This window comes from Leopardus geoffroyi, chromosome C3, assembly GCF_018350155.1.
Source record: "Leopardus geoffroyi isolate Oge1 chromosome C3, O.geoffroyi_Oge1_pat1.0, whole genome shotgun sequence".
NCBI lineage: Eukaryota > Metazoa > Chordata > Mammalia > Carnivora > Felidae > Leopardus > Leopardus geoffroyi.
Window position 1 is genome coordinate 16606443 of NC_059338.1, and position 15989 is coordinate 16622431.

At 36.3% G+C, this 15989-nt stretch overlaps 1 long non-coding RNA gene across 1 annotated transcript; it reads right to left on the bottom strand.

Annotated features, from left to right (window-relative positions):
* Window positions 1-11211: 11211 nt before the first annotated feature.
* LOC123586345 lies at window positions 11212-15469 on the bottom strand. Its single transcript, XR_006706759.1, has 3 exons — window positions 15370-15469; window positions 14602-14686; window positions 11212-11745 (listed from the first exon to the last, which is right to left on the bottom strand). It is a non-coding gene; the product is annotated as an uncharacterized LOC123586345 (long non-coding RNA).
* Between the last annotated feature and the right edge of the window lie 520 nt (window positions 15470-15989).

Sequence of the window (15989 nt, forward strand, 5' to 3'; positions counted from 1 at the left end):
GCTGACCCAGGCAAGTGTTATGGTCGGTGCTTTCACATCTAATGCCTGATTATATTTTCTTTAGCTGCTTCTCTGATTTTCCTGTAAATTTTGTAACTGAATCTGTATACTTTTTAAATTCGTAATTATATATTGCTGACATTTTTCAAGTTTTCTTATCCAAAGTGCCCTGACATTTTCACTTCTATATTAATTATATTTTATTAGTTTCTCTATATCATTTTTTTATTTTGAATTTCAAACAATCCCATTTGTCTAACTTGATGTTTTATAATTTTTCACATGCTTTTATGATCAATATGTATACTGAATTTTTATGTTATATAACTTCTTCTTAAATTAAAAGTCTCCTCCATACCCAATAAAAACATTCTCACTTTAAAATTTTTTCAGTGTTCATCCACATATGAAATAATTTACATCGCAACCATTATCATTTACATAATTACTATCTATATTGTCCAGATTATTTCATTAATATTGTCTCATTTTGAATGAATTTTCATAGGGCTCATGGGCAGAATATCACTTAATGTTGCTATATTTACATATTCCTATATTTCCTATTCAAACTACGTAAAACTTCAAATTATGTTATGTCATTCTGAGAAAGCCATATGATAAAATAAACAGTAGAATTCCAATCAGTATCACTTTAAATTCCCATCAAACAATTTTGGGTGCAACTGAATATATTAGTCTAAAATAAATCTTCACTTTCCAAAGTTCAGGTACAATTTTTTTTCATCACTTCCATATTGAATTGTCCTAAGTATAGGAAATAGAGATTTTTGTCAGCAATCTAAAAAAATACTCGTGAGAAAATTGCTTAGAGATGCATATGGAGTATAAATATACTTGAGACAAAAACCAAATGGCGAGTAGATGTTTAGGCTTTAAAAATGAGATCTGTAAGAGGTTTATTAGAATGACACGCTGTTTACACTTTTCTCTAGGCATCTGATATTTATTTTTAGCCTCTTTACTTAGGATAAGATCAGGATAAATGAAGCAAGAAGGCCATAGTTATTGATGGTCCATTGAGTACACATGTTTACAGAGAATTTCCTTTTTCAAAGCCTCCTCATAAATCAATATCGAAGTTTATTTTATTATCCCTAAGTAAACTTTATTTTAGCTAACTGATAATCATTCATTACTGAGCTATTTTAACTGGTCAAGTTGACACAAAATACACCCTGCTCTTTGGTTCAACGAACATTAATAGCTGCACAACATTCTTCTTTGTATAAAAAAAGAACTATAAATATCTATATGCGTTAGCAGGGTTTAAATGAACCATTCTTTGATGTGTCTGCACAAATAAAACTAAGTTTAGATGATTCTCAGCTGTTCATCAGAAAAATGCCCTAAATGACTGCTTCCAGAGACTTTATTGAAATTGCTGTTTTCACTTGTCCTTTCCAGCTTTATTTGCATAGACTTGACTCAGTTTCCTCCAATTTTCGCTACCTGAGATATATATAATTTATCCAAAATTATTGAAACCTTTTTCTTATATAAATACTTAAAACAGTTTATATGGTAATGATCTATGTCACAAGCAAATAACGACAAGATTAGAGAGATGATATAATTGAATGATAAGCAGAGTTGGAAAGCAGAATCAACATGACCAATATTTGTTTTCTATAATATTTTGGTCAAATCCTATGATGGTTTTGTCAATTTTTTTCTTCTTTTAAATATATCAGTGCTTCTTCCATTGACCTGTTATTCTACTTGAATGACTAACATCTTGTAACTCTTTGCATGTTTGTTTGGTCATTCATTTCTTTATTTCTCAAAGGTTTATTATTTGTCTATTAAGTTTCAAGCACTGTTATGATGCCACAAGAGAAAAAAAGTCTCTAATTTTATCACTTAAATTCTAGTCAAGGAAAATGGGTACTTAACAACTAAGTGAAGAAAATTATAATTCTGTAATGAAAATTTCTCTACAAAGCATAAAAATATAATGGGGAGAAGGCAGCGATATGTCACTTTCAGTGGTCAGAAATCTCTGAGATGATACTGGTACTGAGTCCAATATTTGAAGATCTGGGGAAATGATACTGCATGCAGAGAGAACATGAGTGCAAAGGCTCTGAGGTTGAACCTGAGCCCACATGTTCAATGGTTGACTGGAGGCTAGTTAACAAGAGGAGACTCTGTGAGACATGAATTGAGATAATTGGAAACATTGAATTTTATTAGCCATGGTATGAAGTTAGGTTTTATTCTAATTACAATGAAAAAAAAATTAGAAGATTTTCAACTAAAAGATGGTATAATCTGATTTATATTTGGAAGACGTGTCTGGCTATAAGTTTGGATGCTATTGCCATAGTCCAGGTGAGAAATGAGCATGTTTTGTGCCAAATTTGTCGCAATGGTGATGTTGAGAAATTATTAGGTGAAGGCTATATGTTCATGGTAAAGCTGACAAGACAAGCTGATTTATTGAATGTAGAGAGTGTGAGGGTGAAAGCAACTGTATGGTAGTGTTACCATTAATCGAGGCAGAGAAGACAAAGAAGAAAAGGATGGTAAGAAGAAGAGCTTGAATAAAAATCCATAGCTTTATTTGGGACCTATTATTTTTGATAGTCCATGAAACATGAATATTGTTATATTCATGTATGGTCTTACCCATGACAAGTGCCACTTTTAATCAAATAATCACTTATTCTAGTTGCAACAAGTTTCCCCTTTGAAAGTGCCCACTTCTTACCTAGTCTTTTTTTTTTTTTAATTTTTTTTAACGTTTATTTTTGAGACAGAGAGAGACAGAGCATGAACGGGGGAGGAGCAGAGAGAGAGGGAGACACAGAATCGGAAGCAGGCTCCAGGCTCTGAGCCATCAGCCCAGAGCCCGACGCGGGGCTCGAACTCACGGACCGAGAGATCGTGACCTGAGCCGAAGTTGGACGCCCAACCGACTGAGCCACCCAGGCGCCCCTACTTAGTCTTTATAGACCCAACTATAACAGAATGGAAAGATTTTGTTCTTTGTGCAGATGACATGAGGATTTTCTTTCAGGAAAGACTCCATTTATCAAGAAAGTGGCTTTATGAGGTTGGTTAAGGGGATGAGACTAGAGAGACCTGCTGAGTATGATGGCTGGTTGGTGTCAAACCAGGATGGTTCTACATGGGGTGGAAAGAGGTTGTTTTCCCAGAAGGAGAGGAGAGAGAGAGGAAGAAAAAGACTGGAGCAAGTGGAAGATACTGTGGCAGACCACTTGCTCGGCCATGTCACCCATCCTGTTCACTTCGATCTGAACTAAAGCAACAAAAGCGAGCGAACCTTAGCTCTTTTCCATATGTGTATATGCATAAATAACGAAGAGGCTGGCAGGGTTGTAGGAGCATGGAGTCACTTAGTAAGCTGGAAACTAAGGGTTGGTCATTTCTACACTCTGATGTAGCCTAATAGATGAGAAGTCGAATGTGATTTTAAAGTGAATCATGTCCAAAGGATTGGAAGACACCACAAGAGTCAAAGGAGTTTTGAGTTTCCAGTAACGTAATCAAAATGCTAGAAGCACAGTAAACAAAATAACAAAACTACAAATTGGAAAAACAAATGAAGTGTAATCTGGAATGGGCAACTCAGCAAAAACACGCACAGAAACAGGTGAGTGCCCTACTTCTGTACTATTTATTACATCTTGGACATCCTCATCTCCATGTATCTTGTTTCTGGAAGGGCTTCTAGTCTTCTTCTTGAAGGTACATTTATGCAGAAGATTTGGATCAGAACAGCAAAGACAAAATACTTGGCTGCCCAAATCCTTCTGTGTCCTCAATGTGAAAACAAGATGCTATCTCACATGATGTTTTGGTATCTTAAAAAAGGAGGGCAATAAGGTAGGGAATAGCCTTTATTTACCTCTATTAAAAGTTTTCAAATAGCTTTACAGAAAGAGGAAAGGAACAGGAGAAGAAAATACCTTGTTAGCCAGGCCGAGATAGAGAACTTTAAGTTTGTTTTGCTGTGTGCCTATTTTTTCTTTTTTCTGTCAGAATTTGTTTCCTACAAAATGCTCACTGCTCACATCAAACATTTGGATGATACAATAGCCACTTGCAACGTGTCTTGCTTTCAAATTGATAGTGATGTTGGGTGGGGTGGGGAGGGGAGTTCTGTTAAACTAGTCCTATGAGTGTGTGCACTGTAATCTCCAGATCTTTCAGACGCTTCTGCTGCTGTTCTCCCCGGCATTAAAGGTTCCCTGGGTGATCTAACAGATGATTCCTGACACAAAATTCAAACTGCAGGGTGATAAGTTACTATATAAAACAGACTTCAAGCCTAGCAATGCAAAGATAAGTTTTAAAATAATAAACTGAGTCAGTTTTTTTAGCTGCTTTTAAAATCACTTTGAATACTTAAAAGTGAAGTAAATCACTGAAATAGATTTAAGTTGGGAAGTACTCTGTACTTAAAATGAAATATGAAAATTATATGATTTGAGAAAGAACAATTATAGATAAACAGCTAAAATTATAAATAGTGGTAAAGGAAAAAAAGGGAAGAATCTATATATTATGTAGGCCCTTAAACCACAAAGGCAGCATTTTGAAATGTAAGATGAAAAGAAAGCATACCTGAATCTGAAAGATATTTTCTAAACTGTGAAAACAAAATATGTCTTTACTTTGCTATATAAAAGAGAGGACTCTTTTGATTTTAGATTCACAAGTGCAAACCTTAGAATAAAGCTATATTTTGTGAAGTTTTAAAAATAATAATTGGGGCGCCTGGGTGGCACAGTTGGTTAAGCGTCCGACTTCAGCCAGGTCACGATCTCGCGGTTCGTGAGTTCGAGCCCCGCGTCGGGCTCTGGGCTGATGGCTCGGAGCCTGGAGCCTGTTTCCGATTCTGTGTCTCCCTCTCTCTCTCTGCTCCTCCCCCGTTCATGCTCTGTCTCTCTCTGTCCCAAAAATAAATAAACGTTGAAAAAAAAATTAAAAAAAATAATAGACATAACTGAGTATAAATGCAAATGACCTATGAACAGTGTCTGGTTTCAGATTCTCTGGGTTCCATTTCCCAATTTGCTAGTTAGAAGGTATGAGATTTGGGGCAAAATACTCAAGCTTTCTGGACCTTTGTGTCCACAGCTGTAAAATAAGCAAATTAATAATGTCTACATGGACTGACAGTCACCAATGGATTCTGGAAATAGGTGTCACATGTTGATGGAGACATGGATAAATAATTCAGTGGGGTAAATGGGACACCAGTAATGTCCAGAATGTGGTGACTTCTTGTTTACTCATAACGGCACCATCATTGAATGAGTTGTAGTTGGAGAGAATTGGGGGATCAAGTAACTATAGCTCTTGATTGTTTTGGTGACCATGGTGATTACTGTGGACTGGGCTAGCCTTTTCTGACTTCCCTGAAAGGTTTTACACAAAAGAAAAGTCAAACCAACAATTTTGACTCTCCCAAAATGCACTGGTAGAGAATCCAAAGACTATGGAATTATTTGAAAAACTACATATCTTCTGTACTCTTGGCTGACAATGGCTCCAAGTCCAGACTGTAAATGTTGTAGAGTTGCAGCACCAAATATCACTTGCTTCAAGCCTCACCTATAAGGTAAGGGGAAAACTTAAAAAGCCCTGAGATATAGAATGAAGGCATTTGAACAAACAATAAGGTCTGAGATTTTGAACTTCCAAATGCCCTGAAATGATATTACTTGTGAGAAGAGATCCTTCTTACTTCTTTCTGATGGAACCAGATTTCATTTGGTTAAACTCACCCAGGCATTGTTCAAAAGGAATAACTCTTATTTCCAGGTTAATAGAGAGAGTTGGATTACAGAATTTCCTAGATGGAGTAGTATAAGGTCTTCCATGAAATTAGAGAATTATAGTCAAAGAAATTGCAAGATCTTGCCAATTTTTATTGGCAAATATGCAAAATGGGTTCTAATGCTATTAGATAGAAATATAAAATTGGATCAGGCTGCTTATATTAGTATGAAGTTCACTTACCCAAAAATAAGGATTGAATATGCTGGCTTAAGTGCCTGGGAGTGGTATTAATAGTTGGACTCATTGGTAGCACATTATATAGGAAAGATTTTGGAAGCACAGGACAATGGGAATGTTGGAATGGACCTAGTATGTACAAAATCTCAGGCATTCCTTAGCCAAATTCCTCAGAAATAGTCCAAAGCACTATTAGTGCATAAGAAATGCATTGGTACAGGGAAAACAAGCATCCTTTAAGAATAGCTCTACGCTGGTTTTTTTCAGATGTCCAATATAATTGTTCGGGGCCACATAGTATTCCCCCAAAATTCAAATGTTGAAACTCTTACTCTAGTATCTAAGAATGTAACTGTATTTGAAGATACGACCTTTAAAGAGGCACTTAAGTTAAAATGAGACCACTGGGGTGGGCCCTAATCCAGTCTGACTGGTGTCCTTATAAGAAGAGATTAAAACAACAAAAAAAGGGGGTACCAGGGATCTAGATACAGAGAAAATGCCTTGTGAGAACACAGAAAGAAGGCAGACCTTTATAAGCGATGGAGATTCATTAGGGGAAACCGAAGCTGCCAACACCTTGATCTTAGACTTCCAGGCTCTAGAACTGTGAGAAATAAATGTCTGCTGTGTAAGCCACCCAGTCTATGGTACTGTATGATGGCAGTACTAGCGAGCAACCCGAGAAGAATGGGAAAAGGCCACCGCAGAATTTGATTCCCATGGTTTGCGAGAAGAGTGGGACTCAGAATGGTGGTGTCCAAGCAACATCATAGACCCACCTGTCAGAGACAAGGTGGCTGCACTTACCATAATAAGCCACAGGAAAAAAGCGTCAACCAGACTATTCTGGCCCATAGCATCTGTTATGGTGGTATCACTGAGGATAAAATCAATCATGGTATAATTAAGAATAAAATAGGAGCATACTCAGCTACCGCTTGATCTACGTAAGTTGTAAAATTTTAGGTCAGATAGGCAGAGCTTGATTCAAGTAACTATAAGAGGAAATTTCTGCCTCTTTTCTAGGTCTCAGAGCCCCTTATTTGACGTGGCCAGGTCCTTTTAAGAAATGTTCCTGTGGGCCTCCTGGGTGGCTCAGTTGGTTAAGCATCCAACTTGGGCTCAGGTCATGATCTCCCGGTTTGTGAGTTCGAGCCCCACATCGGGCTCTGTGCTGACAGCTCAGAGCCTGAAGCCTGCTTCGGATTTTGTGTCTCCCTCTCTCTCTGCCCCTCTCCAGCTCAATCTGTGTCTCTCTCAAAAATAAATATTTCTTTAAAAAGTAAAAAAAAAAATTCCTGAAACATAACCACAAGTAAATCTTCCTCCAAGACTTTAGCAGAGGGACTTGAAGTCATTTACAAGTGTAACTGTGCATGAGAGAAATGGATTTGTCCAGAAGTTTGGGGAGTCATTAAATACCAGCACTGAAATGACAAAAATACCAGAGTAGTGCACAGGTCAAAGTGGGGCTTATGAAAGTCAGGTGATAAACAGAGTCTTGGCTCACATCAAACTCAGTGGGGCCGAGCAGACTGTGTCTATTTCCCAAGTCCAGAGTTTATAGTGGGACTATTTTTTATTGTTGTATATTTAACATTTTATGCTTATAATTCTGTCCTTTTATTTTTATTATGTAACTCAAGGCTATGATGCTAAGTACATTCATGTTTACTGGGAAGAGGTATTATTTTAGGAAGGGGGGAAAAAAGCTTCTGGAACCTCCCACTTCCCATGCCCTGATCAAAACAGTATCGCAATGTGTGACCAAACTCCACATTCCTACAGGAATTGCAGAGGTGAGTGCCACTGTGAAACAGCTGTAACATGAAGGGTGTTGACCCCTAACTTATCTCAGTTAACATTCTTGTTTGAGCAAACCCTGCTGTGGTCTGGGATCAAATAATTCTGCTGTTAATTGCTTAATAATCAGAAAGGAGAGGAAAAGAAAGCAGTGTGCTTTTCTTCTCCAGTCACTCAGGCAGGGCTCACTGCTCTTTTATGAGGCTTCATCTATACTTCGAGGATACCCAGAATGGTTTCCATCTTCTATGAAAGCTGACATATGTGCATGTTTTGGGGTCTGCTTCTTTCCTCACTCAGATCCTATCTGCTTTCTTTTTGTAAGTTTCCTCAAATGTTGGGATTTTAATGTTACTTTCTCTTATTTTCTATTGCTATTATGGATTGATTAATTTATCAGTCCATTCTAAGTATTTGCAATTGGAAGTTACAGTGGGAACAGAAGCTCTGTCTGCATACGATCAAGAAATTTCTCCCTAATTTTTTCTTTAGCTAGTGTATATATAAATATATTAACTTGTGCCACATATGCATTGTTTTATGAGTATTTTTTCCTCATGGAGTGGCAAATATTTAAATAGATAGAGTAAATTTATTTGACCATAATGTTGTCATTAGAAATTTAGATTAGTTTTCAATCTTTCGTATTTAAATGGTTCTAAAATGAACATTTTTTCCCAAAATTTTTTTCATATTTATGATTATTATTTTAAGAGAGATTCCTATAGGAGAAATCACTTTTAACAAAGTATCTGTATGTTTTAAGATTCTTGTTACATATTGCCAAATTGATTTCCAGAAAGTGTGAACCTGAATTTCTGATTAGCAAGCTGTTTATACAAATATCCACCCTATTTCACACTTGCTAGCATTTGGGGTTATTCATAAGATAAAAAAATAAATAAAAAAAGACCTTGATAGATTTTTAAAAATACATTGCTTACTCTTCTAATAAGTCTTTAATGAGCAATTATAATATACCAGATCTTGTTCTAGGTGTCTGGGATATGGTGGTGAGCAAGGTAGACAATGGCTGTTTCTTAGTCCCTCATGGAGTTTACCTTTGGGTAAGGAATGGGGAGGGGAGGGTAATAGTGAGTAGAATAAGTAAATTAATGATATAACTTAGAAATGACACCATAGTATGGAGAAAAATAAAGAGAAGAAGGGAATGGCAGTGTACTTTGGCATTATTGTCACTCATCAAATATTTGTTACTTTTAAACTTCTACCTAATTCTGGACGCCTGTGGTTGGCTGGGGCTGTTGGCCCCATCCTGCTGAATGCATTCTGAGTCAAAGTGACCTGTGTCTTTTTCAAGCTAGAGCATTTGTCATTGAGAGCCACAACAAAGACCTCTGTTTTTTGTTGTTGTTGTTGTTTGTTTTGTTTTGTTTGTGTTTGTGTGTGTGTGTGTGTGTGTGGCCACGGCTGGCAAAGGTATATCGTTTCTGTGCCATCTTAGGTCTGGTCTGAAGGTACAGAGGTGCTAAGCAGAGCCCTTTCCTGACCCAGGAATGACATATAGCAAGAACAAGAAATTTTGCTGCTTTAAAATTGCATTTATTTATATGGGCATTTGTGGGTTTTGTTGTTGTTGTTGTTGTTGATATAAGAGCAATTATAGATCAAAGATTTCAATGTTTTGTGTTTTTTTTTAATGTTTATTTTTGAGAGGGGGGAGGGGAGCAGCAGAGAGAGAGGGAGACACAGAATCAGAAGCCAGCTCCAGGCTCAGAGCTGGCAGCACGAGCCCTATGCTGGGCTCGAACCATGAACTGTAAGATCATGACTTGAGCCGAAGTTGGACGCTTAACAGACTGAGCCACCCAGGCGACCCTCAATTCTGTAATGTGTTAAAAGTAATTTTTAATTTGATTTCTGTAATTTTAATTGACATAATTTTATAATTGCTATTTTATGTTGCTAAAAGTATTTATTAGCAATTCCCAATTGATTTTTTAAAATATTTGATGATGTGTCTAACACATACAGCTAGATTTGAAATCTAAGGTAAGACACCAACAAAGGGACTGAAATAACCAGAAGCTTGTAAAAAGAAGCCATGACATGAAGGCCTCAGCTCTTATATGAAAAAGACAAAAACATTCATTTATTGTAATGAGTTAATTGGAAATTACTTAGCACGAGCTCAGAGCCTCAAAGGATTCGCTCTGTCACTGGTAAGAGCCAAGATATGGTCTGTTTCCAAATTCTATTGCCCCTGAGATAATCCTGCTTGTGATCAGCAGCTTGACTAAATGTAGTTTTCTTACATGGCTGTGCATTGATTGATACAATTTTTTAGGGGCTAGCCCCCATCTGTCTCCTGTTGTTCCTAGATTTTGAGGGAGGAAAGAGTATTTTTGTTACATGGTGTCAAATTTTGTCTATAAAAAGAGAAAAAAAGGAAATGAAATATATTCATTGAGATTAACATGTTCTGAATCAATATTAACCTGTCAGTGGGGAAATAAGCCAAAAGCAATAAGTAAAACCTTAAATATAACCACACTACAATTATAAGCAAGGGAGCATATAATGGAGTAGATTCAGGCAGGTAATATCTGAAGGTGCAAAAACCTTTTTCCCTTATTTTACCTTTTGGTTTTGTTTGTTTTTGTTTTCACAAAGTGATCAATCAATTGCTGGGTACATTTTCTAGTATTTGGCAGCTGCTTAAAATACTTAAGCACCTAACATCATTGTTCTTTGGCCCTTTGACAGGGTTATTCATTACTACTGCACACTATGTTATTCTTAGTTTGCATTCAGAAAGGAAAATGGAATCATCAAGCATAACATCTTCTCCAGGGAACCGAGAACCGTGTCTGTGGTGTGCATGGGCACAAATGTTCTTTATCATAAAGTGTAAGTGCTTAACACATAAAGGCGGCTCGATATATATTTATTAAATTAATAAGAAAATATATATACGGTATAATATTTAATTTTGAGAATTTTTACTAAGGATAAGAATATCTCCAATGTATTTTGTTTTATAATCACTAAACTTTTCCCTGGAAAAAACATATAATAAATGAATAAATAAAATCAGTGAAACAAACAATTCACTAGTAATTACCAAGGAACATTTATGTGCAAAAAACTATTCTACGCAGATGATAATCACAGGCATACATACACCCAAACATACTATATCCCTGTTTACAAAAAGCTTAGGAAATCTTGAGTGTGATAATCATGTTTCCTTCAGTATGGTATCCTCAATTCTCAGATCAGAATTTCTTGCTAGGTAGGAGGTGCTGGACTACTGTTCATAAGGGGGAAAAAATGAATGAATGTGAAAATGAAAGTAAGGAATTAATTCTATTTAGATGGTGCGATGTGTGTGTGTGTGTGTGTGTGTGTGTGTGTGTGAAAGAGAGAAAGAGAGAGAGAGAAAGAGAGAATGAGGAAAAGAATGAAATACTCACACTGTTAGCAGTAGTTTCCTTCAGTGACATGAATTATACTTCCCTGGAAAAATAACAAAAGCCTGACTTTCCCCTTCATTAATGGAGAGAAACTTAGACACATTCTTTCCTTTAATTCTTTCTTGAATCTGTTTGTTGAGGTGGGTTGTGAAGATGTTCATAAAAAACACATTTGAATTTGATAGTCAGCAGTAGGTAGGTGTTTAAATAATATTTCCAGTAAGAGAAATGAATCCTCTTTAAGAAAGACATATTTGCAAATTCTCCCTCTGGTTTCACATTCCATACTGTTTTCGGGTAACATAAGTTCCTGCCATTCATTTTCAATAACAAGGTGTATATGAAAAAAATAAAAGATTCATGGGTTAAAGCATCTGTACTGTCAGCTCTTTTCTTCATATAGTCTCCCCACTTCTCTTTATCTTACGTTTTCTCTCCTTCTGCTTCCAGTCATTAGGACATTTGCTTGTATATCCATCTCTCTTATTTGCTGAGAAAAAAGAAAAACCATGGATCTATAAACTCTTTAAAAATATTCGTATGTTTTATATTTTACAGGAACAAATACCAACAACTTAAAAAATCATAATGGCTTCAAGAGCATGACATTGAACATTAGCAAAGAAGTTTAAAAATAATTTCAGTTTTTTTTTACCTGATGCCTGCTAGACAAGTCCAATCTGTTCTATTTATTGTCTACATAACTTCTTGAAGAGGAAAAATGAAATCCTGCTTAAAGAGATTTATGCAGTTAGCTGTGTATATGATATAATACAATGGGAGGTACCCAAACAGCTTTTCAGGAAAGTGTTCTTTTAAATGGTCGGAAATACCCTTGTTCTCAATTTCCATATTATGCCTTTAAAGCTTAACCCTTTATTCCTCAAAATAAACCATGGGGTTTAACTTCAAAGTCTCCATTCATATGATTCAATCAATGAAGGTATTGCTTACGATTACATTTTAAAACTTGTGACTTTATTGCACATCCCTGGAACATGTGGCTTTGGTTTCCTCTCTTCTATTGTTTGCTAATAGCCAATGGGTTTTCAAAATTCAGATAAGGTACTCACCGTCTTGTTATGTTGACTTAAGACATATCGTGGGTCAATCCCAATTAAAAACAAATGGCAACAAATCAAAACCAGAAAAAGGAGGAAGAAGAAGAGAAGAAAGGAAGAGAAGGAGGAGGGGGACAGGGGGAGGAGGAAGAAATCCTTAGAAGTGTATCTTTAAGTGAGTTCTCTTACCTTCAAAATTTTAGTCACCTGTAAAGGCTTGATATAAGTGCCATCTAAAATTGCATTGGCTTTCAAACTGCACCTCAAAAGAAGCAGAGGTTCTCAGATATTCACATTGGATGAGATATTCTCAATGTTTTATTATAAAACCTTTCAAACTAAACAAAATTTCAATTAAAGTAGAGGCAAGGAGCACTTGATATTACTTTTCTTGAATTGATAAAATTTTATCAGGAAGGGGTTAAATCTTTATAATTAATCAGAAAAATAATAAGTATCTGACAATTCTGAGATTAGATTTCTGCTATTATATTTTTTGGAAAGAAAACTATAAAAAGTATTTAATGATTCTTTCAGTCTTACTTTTCCCAGTGATACATTTCCAAAATGTCTGCTATCTTGATTGATATATGTGACCTTGCCATCTAAGTAGCCAATTAGAAGGGGCACTTCTGGTATGGCCGTTAGAAGTCTACAGACTCTATACTAAAATGGCATTTAGGTTACCCATTAAAAAGAGCTTTAAAAGCCAAAAAAAAAATGTTTCCAGTAAATCTCTCTTAAGCTCCTCTACAGGCAGCTTTCTAAGCTGGGTCTTTTGGCCCAGAGTAGGGATGATATTCTTTAGTTCTTTCAACCTTTCTGACTGCTTGTCAATCAGGATATAATATCCCTAAGTTTAAAACACAAAATCCACATTTTGGATTTGTGAAAAGGGTGGTTAATCCTATTTCAAAGAACATAATACAAATTAAATAGTGGGGGATCAATTCAACCGCAGGACTATCACTTCTTAAAAACATAAACAGGAAAGTTATTTGAAATTTTAAGTATCATCATTCTAACATTCAGATGTGGCTAATGAGATACCTTGAGTTAATTGTATATTAAATAGTTTAAGATACTAACAGTGTCATGTTGGAGACAAATAGAAAAAATGTGCATCCCTTTATTCACTTATCCAAGTATCTTCTCATGTTTTGAACCAAGTGGCAAACAATAAAGCGTTACAATAAAAAAATATATACCCTATATAAACCCCATGGTTGCCCCATCTGTTTGCATGTCACTGTCAACTCCCATGAATCTACCTAGTGGAGGGCCTGGGGGACAAGGAAGATGCAATGGCTCTGGGGCCAGGACGAGTGGAAATGACTGTTCCTACTGTCCAGTAATGCAGGGTCAGAAAACAAACTACAACAGACTATATTTAAAATTTCAACATTTTTGCTCCTCTGGAATTTTTTTCATTATTTTGATTTTTTAAAAATATTGTAGATATTTATCTTGATTACCACGTTTTCTGGCAAAAATTCCCTTCATTTCATTCTTAATGTGTATTTATTTTGAAAGAGAGAGAGAGAGAGAGCAAGCAGGGAAGGGGCAGAGAGAGAGGAAGAGAATCCCAAGCAGGCTCCGTGCTGTCAGCGCAGAGCAGGATGCGGGGCTCAAACTCAGGAACTGTGAGATCATGACCTGAGCTGAAATCAAGAGTCAGACGCTTACCCGACTGAGCCACCCAGGTGCCCCATCCCTTCATTTCGTTCTTCAGGTACATGACTCATTCACATCACTGCAATCCCTGCCCTGAAGAATGCTAAAGCACAAGCAAAATTTGTACCCCTGGAAGAGTCGAAGGAATTAGATTAAACAGAGGAACTATCAGACAACAAGAGAAAATATTTGGGAGCTGACACTCGTATCACTGTTGCTGGTACAATGAGGCTATCTTCTCACTGCTGATTTAATCAGGAGAAATTCTAAAATGCTTGAGCAGAGGGAGGTCCAGGACTGCCATCAATTTATTAATCAATCCAAAAAGTCCTGAATTTCTATTTTGAGATTTCTGCCGCTGAATGGAACTTGGCTATAAAGAAACATTTCTCTACCATGAGATCCTACATTTAAGCATTTTCTAAAGTTAACTGATAAGAATTCTTAATCTCATCCTCTATGGATCCCCATGATAAAGGATTCAATTTAATCTTGCCTTAAGGACAGAGGCTGTTTGTTTAACTCTCTTTTCTCAAGTGGTAGAAATTAAAGCTTTAATCTCAATGCAGAACCAAATTAGCAGGGACATATCCCCAAATTTTGTCACTTACTCATCTCTGATAGTTCCCAAAGCTGCAGCCACTTGTCCTGTGAGTCATCTCACCGCGCCCTCTGGTATTGTGTATTCAAATCAACCTGCAAAGGGACAAAGGGAATGCTGCTCTCTTTTCCTCTGATAATGGATAATTGAGCCCACTATTATTTTATCACCAGCCCCTGCGATTTCCAAATAGTCTTAACAGGTTGCACTGTATAAAATCAAGCTAGGGAATGGTTCTTTTGGAAATTAGCATGTTCAATCAAAATCCAGCCGGCTTGCCTTTTTCAAAGCATCTGTTGTCATTTCAAATTCATGAACCACTTCAGCACTGTCTGTGACATCAATTGGCTTTTGAGCGATCAGTTCCTAGTATGTAGCAATATGTGTTCCGCTGAATGTTAGTAAAAGACAGTATCAGCCTTTGATGGCTTATCAAAGTGTTTTGATTTAGCTACCTTTCAGAATCACTTTTGTGGTTTGCTTTGGGGTTTTAGCCTAGGAAGATCCATTCATCTGAGAGAAATGGGGGAAATCCAGTAAGGCAGATCTCAGCGTTACAGCTTTTGTTCTGTCCCCCAAAGAGCAATTCTTTTCCTTAAGAGTTAAAGAGGCAATGTCTCAGTCAGTAGTATTCATATACCCTCCTTAACAGATCCAAGCTCTGCCATTACAATTCAACAGAAATTCTTCTTACACATATAGTCAAGAAATTAAAAAATAAGAACTTAAATTATGTAAACAGTGTCTTTTTCAATAACTTAGTTTATGAAAAATTTACCTAGGAAGGGAGGACCTCACTAACATCGATCAGTGCTTCTCAAACTTTAGACTGCTTAACAAATAACCAGACTTGCTTGTTAAGAATGCAGATTTCCCAGCCTCATCCTCAAAGACTTGGATTCTAATTTTGTAGACTAACAGTCAGCCTTGAAACATACCATTCCATCTGATTATGATGCAATTAGTCCAAGGATCTCAATCTGAAGAAAAAAATCCATGCATTTTGAGGTATATAATCACACATGGCACATAGAATCACACTGGGCCCTCAACAACTATTAGCTCCTTTGGTTTATTTCAACGCCCAGTTTTGTTACCTGAAAGGCAGCATGCTAAAATTAATACCTGCCAAATTCTAATTTACAATTATACATTAAATTTAGTAATTTTTTCTCAGGAAAAAAGATTTTTTTTCCAAAGACTAAATTTGAGTGGACTTTTTCTTGTGGTAATATTCGCCATACAGTCTTCAAGTTTATAATGAATGTCAAAGAGAAAATAAAATGCAAGTATTACAAAAAAAAAAAAAATTCCAGCAACTCTCTTTCTGGAATGAGTCTATTCACTAGAGTAAGCAACACTTATAGTAGAAAATCAATTTCTATTCTCACAAAGATA